This window comes from Cricetulus griseus, chromosome 2, assembly GCF_003668045.3.
Source record: "Cricetulus griseus strain 17A/GY chromosome 2, alternate assembly CriGri-PICRH-1.0, whole genome shotgun sequence".
Lineage (NCBI taxonomy): Eukaryota > Metazoa > Chordata > Mammalia > Rodentia > Cricetidae > Cricetulus > Cricetulus griseus.
In genome coordinates this window covers 292,975,390-292,986,996 of record NC_048595.1, presented here as the reverse complement: position 1 = coordinate 292,986,996, position 11,607 = coordinate 292,975,390, and positions in this window count along the sequence as shown.

The window sequence follows — 11,607 nt, the reverse complement described above, 5'->3', positions numbered from 1 at the left end:
AGTAACACAGCCCTGCACTGGGCACAGGGAAGTTTGACCTCACTCATGACTTTGAGCTTGAGTACTGGGAGTGTCCCCAGCACTTACAGCAGGGGCTATTCTCATCGTTGAGTGGGGATTGCACTTAGATACTGTAGGGAGTGCAGTGATGGAGTCACTATGTGCAGACGCAGATCTTACCAGTCACAAGTGCCACACCGTAGGTTCTGGCACATGCTGGACAGATTCTGGCATGCCAGACCTGAGAAAGGTAGCTGGTCCCTAAGAAGACTATATAAGGAGAGGTGTGCTTTCCCCCTGAACGTTGTCCTCCTTGGATATGACAGTCTCACCATTGATTGGCCTGGGATCCTAAGGATACCTTGAAGCCCCTGAAGCAACCTCCTTGGGGGTTTGCCTGGCCTGCTTCTGGTTATTTCCTGGGTTGTGGCTTCCTCCTGATTAAGTCAGGTTAGGGCTGCATAGCTGCCTAGCTGCATAGCATGCTGCTCACCAACAGCTGTGTCTGCCGGCTTCGAAGCCTTCCTTCCAAGAAAACGGAATCCATAGCTCCGGCTGGAAGGCATGCTCTACCTTTGCCTGAGAGTGAATGCTGCTCACAGTCCACATGGATGGAGTATGAAATGGAACACCAAGGAAGAAGGGAGGGGAGCACACAGACAGCTGATTGTTCCTGACCCTCCTCTGCCTCATGACTTTGAGGACACTGTGATGAGGAGGGTTGAAAAGAGAAGAAGAAAATTTCTGTAGAGGTAATAAGGTGATATGGATGGCTCAAAGAGGGACCCAGGAGAAGACACAGAACCTATGAGAGGAACGGGAAGGGCTAATGCTGTGGCTTGGGCCTTGACTTCCATTCCCTGTGGATAAGGACTTGGAATGTCCTTATCATCATATTCACTGTTGAAGATGGAGGTTTCTATCCCGCCTGGCCCTGCAGCCATTTTGGTACCCGCAGCCATTTAGACCCCAAATAAACATACAGATGCTATATTAATTATTAAACTCCTTGGCCGATGGTTTAGGCTTCTTACTGGCTAGCTCTCTCTTAATTATTAACCCATTTCTTTTAATCTATGTATTGCCATGAGGCTGTGGCTTACCCGTAATCCAGCATGTTACGCCTTCCACAATGGAATCTCTTCGAAGCCTCTCTCTGCTTTCCTCCCCAGCATTCTCATCTCTTCACCCTGCCTATTTTCCTGCCTCTACTGGCCAATCAGTGTTTTACTCATCAACCAATAAGAGAAACATATACAGAAGAACTTCCCCATCACACTGTGTAGTTTGGATGCAATTGGCTCCCATAATTTCATAGGGAGTGACACTTTTAGGAGGTGTGGCTTTGTTGGAGTGGTTACGGCCTTGGAGGGAGTGTGTCACTGTGGGGGTGGCTTTGAGGTTTTCTATGCTCAGGATACTGTCTGGTGTCTCAGCTGACTTCCTGTTGCCTGCAAGGTGTACCACTCCCAGCCACTATCCCATCATCACGTCTACCTGCACACCACCATGCTCCTTGTGATGATGACAATGGACTGAACCTCTGAAACTGTATGCGAACCACCTCAATGAAATGTGTTTTCTTTGTAAGGGTGGCTGTGGTCATGATGTCTCTTGACAGCAATGGAAACCCTAACTAAGACACTCACCATGGGTGCTAGCAAGAACAGAAGGAGACTAATTAGTGTCCTGGTTTGCTTTCTGTTACTGTGATAAACACGACCAAAGCAATTTGGGGGATGAAAGAATTTATTTCAGCCTACCGGTTATATTCTATCATCAAGGGGGGTGGGCAGAGCAGGAACAGAAGCAGAAACCATGGAGGAGTGCTGCTTACTGGCTTGCTTCCAAACTACATTTCTTGTACAGCCCAGGCCCACCTGCCTAGGCACAGTACCATCCACAGTGAACTGGGGTTTCTTATATCAATTAGCAGTCAAGAAAAAACACCACAGACATGCCCATAGGCCAGTCTGATGGAGGCAATTCCTTGACTGATGTTCCCTAGTGTTGACAATGGAAGCTAATTACACTGAGATTATTAATTTATATTTATTGAGATCTTGTGTATCTTTTTACCTGTGTTTACACCTGTGAGTTGAGGTTAGAGGTCCATGTTGGATAGTTTCAGTTACTCTCTGCCTTACTTATTAGCTTGTTTATTTATTTATCTTTGAGACAAGGTCTCACTATATAGCTCTGGATAATCAGAAACTCACTATGTAGACCACACTGAATTCAAACTCACAAAGAGCTTTACTTGACTCTATTTCCCGAGTGCTGGGATCAAAGACGTACCTCCCCATACACACCCCAGCTACTCTGCCTTATTTTTTAGACAAGGTCTCTTACTGAACCAGGAGCTCAACAATTTAGCTAGACTGGCTGGTCAAAGAGCTCCCAGGATCTCCCTGTCTCTGTCTCCCCAATACCGGGGTTATGGGCATGTACTGGAGTGTCTGGTTAGACTTGGGACCTCACGTTTGGTCGGCAAGCACTTTACTGACCAAGCCACCTACCGGCTCCTTGTTCTTGGTTTATACAAAGGTCTCTATATCTTCTTAGTGTGTAATTCTTCTTAATGGTTGATTGTGGGTCTGATTCTAAAACTTTAAATTTTAAAACCACAAGATTGCTAAAAACATTACATTCATGTTCTTTTTGACCTACCGTGAATAGAAAGAAAATTAGTTACATCAACCGAATCTTTATAAAATGCTGGGGGGAGGGTTCGTTACATTAAGTTTATATCCATGATGTGCTTGGAAATAACTTCAAGACAGCGTTTCCATATGTATAAAAAAGAGAATATACCACAGACCCATGGTTTGGAAACTCTTTGTACTTAAGATAAAGGATATTCTCTCTGTCTCTGTCTCTCTCTGTGTGTCTCTCTCTGTCTGTCTCTCTCTGTCTCTGCCTTTCTCTCTTCTGTATATGCACTCACACACTTGTTTTTCAGTTAAAAAAAATGGGTCAACTTTAAGAAAACTATAAGGTAAGCAATCCAATTTGTAGTAAAAAAAAAAATAGAGAGAAAATTAAGGTGATGGAAAAGAATTGCTGGTTTGGGAGTGAAAGACCCCCGGAGGCTCAGGACCCCAGGATCTCGGTCCAGGACGGCAACGATCCCAATCACCCGGCAGAGTCGAAAGCTTGATGCAAACAGCATGAGGCTTTATTGTAGTAGTTTAACGAGCTAACTCCATGTTACCTCGGGCCTTTCATCCATCTACCATGGTGGATGGCTAGGAAAGACGCTTTGAAGCCACAGCATAGAGATCTTATAGGGCAGCATAAGGGGAGTATCTAGGGGTACACACAGGCTCAGGATTGGTGTGCCTCTGGGCTTGGAGGGTTTGCCCTGTGTTGATTGGTCAACTGGTTGTTATGGCCCATAGGCCCTCCCAGGGCGGTTGCTATGCTCTACACGTCATTGCCGTGCACTTGTCCGTAAAGCACACCCAGAGCCGTAAAGCATAGCTCCACCAGCTAATTTCTGATTGGTTCCTTGCCAGGACAGGCATCTGACCTCCTAGTGACCAAGGCAAGGTCAGGCAAGCACTGCTAGGCTGTTATGGCTGCTGAAATGGGGAGCTGGTCCCTTCAGGAGCTACAAAGTATGAGCAAAACAAGTCTCCCAACCCAGAAAGTCTCCACGCTACTCATCTTTTCCCCGTTGTTCTCTGTGGCACAAAATCTCAACACCATCCAATTCTGTAACTATACATGAATCTCTTGGTTTTGACAAGACCACATCTTATTTTGAGTATACACTTATACAGCATACTTAAGTGTTTCAAAGTAATTATTTATACATTCTGAAATATACAACATGAACATGTTTTGTTTATCTAATGTATATGAGTGTTTTGCCTACATGTGTGTCTATGTACTACATGTGTGCCTAGTACCCTCATAGGTCAGAAGAAGCCTCTGATCCCATACAACTGGAGTTAGAAATGGTTGAGAGCTGCCCCTGTGGATACTGGGGATTGAACCCTGATCCTCTGCAGGAGCAGCTAGCGCTCTTACCAGCTGAGCCATGTCTCCATCCAGGTTGGAATTTTGGATGGGAGGCTCTGGCTGCATGGAATTTCACTCTTGTTACTTCGTGGTGCTGTTACTGCTTAGCTTTTGTCACTCTGTTTTGCTGTTCAGTTATGTGATTCCTATTCTTGCGTACTTTTCTGACATTTTAATTTTTTTCCCTAGAACTTAGCATCATAATTAGACTTGAGACTCCTTCTGTCACAGATTTTAAGCGGTCCCAGCGGTCTTGGCCAGCACCTCTAGTTTTGGACTTTCACATGCCATAGCAAACTTTTGCTTTCAACCTCACTTTCAAGTAGATTTACATAGGAAGTACATCCTTTGTAAATTTTTCCATATTTAACATGATTGCTTTGAACTGAGGTTTCTTCGTTGACCAAAGGTGAGAATATAACTTTAAATGCACAAGTCTGTCTTTACAAGATTTGGCGGATTTGAGATGCGAGATTTTTGGCTTTCACCCCATTAAACCTAGTGTCTGGCCAGCCTGAGGGGGCAGAAATCAGAGACCATCTTACTTTCTCTTTCATGCATTCGTGTGTGTGTGTGTGTGTGTGTGTGTGTGTGTGTGTGTGTGTGTGTGTGTGCACATGCGTGTGGGCATGCATGTGTATTGTGCCTGTTTCTTCTGAATGTTAAGCTTTGATTCTGCCATTCAGCCTCTCTGGCTAGGATATTTAAAGAGCAGACAGTGTATTTGACGTACCCTCATTTTCAACCTCCTACTCTCAGGAGCCTAGAGAGCACACAATCACATACTTACAACATAAGAGCCCTAAAATACAGCCTTTCTCCCTGCATCAGACTTGACTTTCTACAGTGCTACGTCTTGCTGAATGGGAGGAAGTAGGTGGTGCTCCCAGAGAGAAAGACAGAAACTCTGACTCAGGCAGGCTTCAACCTAAAGAGGAAATGGATCACCTCACACTCCAGGAAAAAGGAAGTGCAGTGCAGGTGTGGCCTGCCAGTGGGATGAATCAGACTTTTAACAAAGGCACAGGCTTTCTGTTCCTCCCCAGGCCGCCCCAGCAGGGGCTTTGGCCCAAGTCTGCCTTCACTTCTGTCAGACACTGAGAACAGAAACAGGGTGGTGTCCTTAGTTGCTCCACCTGCTGGGATGGACTCAACTCCCAGCCAAGGGATGTGACCCTCTACAGCCAGAGGGATTGGTTTAAGTTCTTCCTTTCCTAGGGCAGAGGTCCTGAAAGAGGACAACTTGTTAGGAATGTAGATTCCAGCGCCCAGGCAAGCCCAACCCTGGGGTGGGCTGGCCTGCTGTAATGAACCAGTCCTCTTGTGTCGGATGCTCATCAAGGCTTTGGTTTCTCAGCTGAGCCCAATCAGATCCACCCTTGCAACTTAGGAAGGAAATCCCAGGGGGTCGGGGGGTGGGGAGTGGGGGGTGGGTGAAGAATGACAACAGGCAAAATTCCCAACAAAACTGGTTATGTCAGGGCAGCAAGGTGGTCCCTGGTTGACAATGGGGCTAATTAGCACATCTTCCCATCTTCTAAATGGAAAAGAGAAAAAAGCCACAAGGAGACCAAATGCAGGTTCTGCCAATGGGCAAAGTGCTTTCCAGCCTCTGAGGTACAGGAAGGACCTGGGGGCTGAATTGGTTGTGGGCATGGAGGTGGCATACATGTTCAGAGCCTCCATGGTTCCCCAGTGCTAGGACACACATGTTCAGAGCCTCCATGGTCTGCCAGTACTAGAACTCAGTGATGCTGAGGAAAGTGTTAGTTCCATGAAGTGCCCAGTAGCTGTGTTGGAACCCTACATCTCTCCAAGGGCAGAGTATGGTCCAGGCTGTGATCTGAGGTAAGGCAGAGAGAACAGGAGAAGGGACAGATGGAAGCTGGGGAGAAGATCTTAGACTCTGGTGGAAGCCCTCCTAGCAGGGGCAGGAGCAGAAGGGTTTCTGTTAGGGCAACACACCTGCTCCTGCATGCCAGGCACACAGCCTCCTGAATGTGAATGTGGCCATCTTAGGCTGGGTTCCCAGCAGGGAAACCCTTCTTTCTTCTACCCTTACAGCAGCTGTGAGGTGGTTGCCGTGGGTGCTGAGTGTGGAGACAGGATGGGGAGTGACTGGCTTGGCCACATACACTGGGCTTCCCACAAGGTGTGGTGAGTCTCTTGTTGGTGCCTGTACCACCCTTTCTTCATCAGACTTCTCCATTCAATCCCAAGTGCTCCCTCTCAACTCCTCTCACTTCTGCTCTGCCAGGGGCTACTCTGCCTTCAGTTCACAACCTTCTACCTTCCTCACCCTTGTGCCTTTGCCTCAGGCCCTCCTTTCCTGGCCCTGCCTAGAGGTCCTGGAGAAATTCCTGGTGGCTCATCTGCCATGGAATTTCCAGTCGGAAGGTGTGCTTCCACTCTCTCCTCCCACAAGGTTGATCAGCCTGTGACCTATTCTCTGGTGTGGCCCAGGGCCCATGAGACTGAACAGTTAGTTATTCACCAGAATGGACAGAGGGTGCTGATCTCAGCTAGCCTATCTGGCCACGTGACCCAGGCAGCCTTGTCATCTACCCACATCTCAATTCTCTTGTGGTTTTGTGGTTAGCCTCAGATTAAATCATGACTTCTTGGCAGCTGAGACTTGTAAGAGAGTTGCATTCTCCCATGATCACCTGAGATGGGCACAGTCACAGGCTGACGTAGACCAAGGAGCTGGAGAAGGCCCTGGGACCTGACAGCTTGTGGAGAGCAGGGGGCTTGACCCACTTGGTAGAGATAGGAGACAGGGGAAACAGGCGGGCATTTTGGTTGAACCTGACTAAAAATGAATTGTTCTGTTGCAGTGTATGTGTACATATGAGAGTCCATATGCACATATTCCTGTTATCAGCCAGTAGGCCATGTTTGTCTCCCTCTATGGCTCTCCACCTTGCTGTTAAAGTCAGTGCTTTCACAGAGCCAGGAGTTCACTAATTAAGCAGCTAGCCTGGCAGGACAGCAGGCTCTGGGAATCCTCCTGTCTCCACCTCCCCAGCACTGTGTTTACAAACAGGTACTGCAGCTTTTTACTCGGGAGCTGGGTACCCAAAGTCAGGCCTTCAAGCTCTTGAGACAAGTACTTTGCTGACTGGGTCATATAAGCAGCCTGAAGCCTGGGGAGGTAACCCAAGTTAGGTTCCCAGAATCCCTGTCAGGCAGTTCACCACTGACTGCAACTCCAGCTCCAGGGAATCCAGCTCCCTCTTTTGGACACCAAGAGCACCTGCACTCTCATGCATATACCCTCCCCCCCCCACACACACTTAAAAATAAATTATCTTTTAAAAAGAATTTTCTGTCCTCACAGGCTAGCTCATTTTCAGGAAAGAAGGAAAGCAAAAAAATGTTTTTGTTTTTTGTTTGTTTGGTTGGATTCTTGCTAGAAATAGAAAAGATGGTGACTTCCACAGATGGATGAGGCTTTGGGGCTGCTCCTCAGAACAGATGCTCCTCTAGAACCAGCTGGGTTTGTGGAGAGGGTAACTGAGCCAGCCATTTGGGGGACGTCTGTCAGTGACACTGCCTGCTGAGGCAAGAACTGTCAGCATTCCCAGACCCCCTCCATCTTGGCTGACCCAACCTATGAGCTTTCTTATGTCCTTCATTTATTTAAGCACACCTCTTTCAAGGACACAGACATTGTGTGCAGGCTACAAAGGTTGCAGAGAACTTACTGAAGTGATTTCATTAGTTTATTCAACCATAGTTAAAAAAAAAAAGATTCACAGAAAAGTGCTTTCTTTGGAGAGCTGTGAAATCTGTGTTGCATTGTCAGAATGCTATTGTGTGAATAGAGACACGGTGGGGTATACTTCAAAAAGTTAACTCTGTCAAAATAAAAGCAATCCTTTGGTAGTGTCTTTCATTGTCTATAATCTTTGGGGGAAGGTGTAAGAGTGGGGGAGGAGGGAAGGAGGGAAGAAGTGTGCTGACTGTGTGACAATAGCCCAGTATTCAAGAGGTATCTATTTTTTGGTTTTGTTTTTCAAGACAGGATTTCTCTGTATCTTTGGAGGATGTTCTGGAACTCTTTTCTGTAGACCAGGCTGGCCTCAAACTCACAGAGATCCACCTGCCTCTGCCTCTCCAGGGGCTGGGATTAAAGGTGTGTGCCACCACCACCTGGCTGAGAGGTATCTTATTATGAGGAAAAATAGCAATTTAAAAAACTCCTTTAAAAGACAACTTTACATTTAAAACTCTCTTTATTGTCTTCACCCCATCTGTGAAGTAAATATAATATTATTATTTAAAAACAACAACAACAAATCCAAACAACAGGGAAGCAGAAAAAAATCAGAAAAACTAAAAGCTTCCATAATTTCCATGGCCTGTACTCAGTCCAGAGACACCGTCTGGCTAGGAGTGCCATTTGTGTGTGGCCCTCTGTCTACACAGATCACAACAGTGTGAGCTGAATCACACCCCACGTGTGCTTTTAATATTTTCTTAATGGTACTCTTTAGGTGTCTCACCACTCAGGACCTGGGAGGGCCTATGGGCTATAACAACCAGTTGACAAACCAACACAGGGCTGGTCGTCTAAGCCTGGAAGTGCACCAATACTAAGACTGTTGCATACCCCTAGACACTCCTCTTATGCTGCCCTATAAGATCCCTGCCTCCTGGTTTCTTGGGGTCTTTCTCCAACCATCCACTGTGGTAGATGGATGAAGGGCTAATGGGGTTACCTCGTTGAACAACTACAATAAAAGACTCTTTGTTTTTGCATTGAAATGGGCCTCTTGATGATTTTGGGGTTCAGAATTTGGGCACAACCGTGTTTCCTTGCCTTAAGACTGTGATCAGCAGTGGGGTTAAATCCAAGGCTAGGGTGACTCTTGGTATGCCTGTATGCTTCTGCCATTTTCAGACGTCTTTTCTTCCCTTGGCCTACCTGCCTGCTGGGCTTGCTTTGTTGTGTTTATAATAAATAAATCATTACGGTCCACTTTCAGAATGAAGTGCATTTATAGCTCATTGGAGAATCACAAATAAGCAGGAGGCACTGGGCCCCTGTCTTCCCTGGCTGGCTGCTGGTACCTGCTTGTCCTGGGGCTCTCACTTCCTCCTAGGCTGAGAAAGGAACAGGCAGTCTGCTGCACAACTGAGCCCATGTGTCAGAAAAGGAGGGAGTCTCAAGTCTCTGAATATATATTAGAGAAGGCCTCACATTCTGAACCCGGAAATTTACAGGAGGTACAATCTACCTGGTATCTAGTCTCTCCCTGGAGAACTCAGACAATGAAGAATCTAGGGGCCAGAAAAATGCAATTAGGAACACACACACACACACACACACACACACACACACACACACACACACTGTTTTGTGCCAAACAGTTGTGCCAGTCATTTTTGCCTTTTCTCTATGCTGCTGCTTTTCTTTGCAGGACCAAAAAGCAAAACATAACAAACAAAACAAAAAACAAACAAACAAACAAAAAAACTGTTTCTGCTGCCCAGAGTTGCCAGGACTCTTATTATGAAGTGAGGGTCTTTGTTTCTCATGGTTCACACCCTCTTAGTTCCTCTTCCTCCTGAAATTGCAGCCTCCACTTCTCTCCTGACTTCTCTCTCTTCCTCTTCTACTCCTCCTCCATTCTTTTTCCTTCCTCCTCTTCTTTCTCTTCCCTCTCAGTCCCTACCCTCCTTGCTTTCTCTTCTCTGTCTTTTTCATATGCTATTAGGTATTGAACCTAGGGACTCACACAGTTAGTTGAGCACTTTCCCACTGAGCCACACCCAGGCTCTCTTTCCAATTAAGAACAGTCGTGTTTTTCTTGTTTCTTGCTGTGTTCTCACTCTATTCTGCCCCACCCACCCCACCTCAGCTAAGATTATTGCTAGCTTGAACACAGTGGCTTCCATTTTCCCAGGTTACATTACCACTGTAAACCATGGTCTGAAGCCTCAGTTAGTAACTTGTAAACTGTGTTTGGAGTCACTCTTGGGACAGGCTGCTTCAGTCACTCTTGGGAACAGCAGCTCTGGGTTCTCTCCAGGAGCCTTTGGTGATGACTTTAGTTCTCTGTCACCGGAGAACAGCTGGTGCTCCTGGAGCTGATGTCCCTCATCCTGGATGTTATGGTGGAAGCCTTACCCCAGCCCCTGGTATCCATACACCCAAAGAGTCTGGGATGTTATGGTGGAAGCCTTACCCCAGCCCCTGGTATCCATATACCCAAAGAGTCTGGGATGTTATGGTGGAGGTTCCACCCAAGCCCCCTCCCCCATCTCCCTCCAAACCCTGCTACATCTCAGAAAGCCCGACAAATGATGACCCCTCCCCCAGAGATGCTCAAGACCACTCCCACAGGGTATTTAAACTGTCCTCCAGAAAACAGATTCATGGTTTTCCAGTCTCTTTCCTGTCTCCACTCTGGGGGGTTGGAAGGCCATCCAGGAGCGTTGTATCCATTAAATGTGGGCTTTTTCTAATTTGGTTTGATTTGAATTGCTGCATCGGCAAAGAGGCTTATCGGGGTGCAGAAACTTTTCACTGGAGTCCAGGTCATCTGAGGCACCACTCCAAGTTTTTTTTTGCTGAGTTACCGTTACACTTTCTCCCTCTCTTCACACTTGTGCCTGCAAATAGACTCCGGAGTCATTCGTCACACAACTTCTGAGATTCAGTGTACTCAGTATTTCAAAATGTACTTATCTGGGTCTAGTGGAATAGGAAGTGACTTGGGAAGCAGAGACAGGGGGATGGCCAAGTTCACAGCCAACTTGGTTAACTTAGTGAGACTCTGACTCAGAGTAAAAACTTAAAGGGCAGGAGGAGGGGTGGGCTATGGATACAAGTTCAGTGGTAGAGCACTTGTTTGGCAGTGCATGAGCCCTAGGTTCAATCCCTGCTATCACAGATAAACAAATCAAAAAAAAAAAAAAAAAAAAAAAAAAAGGTTGCACACAGTGTAAGGATTCAGGCATTATGCTGGCCTGCCCCTGTCACCTCGCAGAATGCACTCAGGGAGTACCCTGGTCAGCCCAGGGTCCCATGATTGTGTAGTCTGCATGCAAAGGACCCCTTTAAAAGAAAGACCCCCACCCACTTATGCTCTTTTCCCCTCTCTCTTTCCCTGCTGTTCCCCTGGGGGCAGACAGGACTTTTCTTGTCTCCCTCTTCTCTTCTGTCCTGTCTCTGTGTCTCTTGACCTCTTTTCTCTTTCCTTCCCCTTCCCTCTCCATTCTAATAAACCTTCTCACTTAAGCTCTGTCTGTCTGGTGTGTTTGTCCCTCCTCCTCGGTCACCCTCAGCTCGCCATGGAATCCACCAAGGTCCCCCACGCAAGGTTCCCTTCAAGCTTTATCCTAACATACAGTTTGGTGGTTGGAGGTTGGAAGGCCATCTCAAAGGTCAGATGGAGCTTAGAAAAGAAAACCCGAGCTCTAAGTCAGAGAAGACATTAGGGCAGTGGAGATTCTCTCCTTGTGGCTAAGCTTTGAATCTGGAATGATACAATGTTACTCTTCTTATAAAAAGTGTGTGAATGAACCCTGCAGGACTCCTGCAGACCAGCTTTGACCAGCAGGTGCTGATAG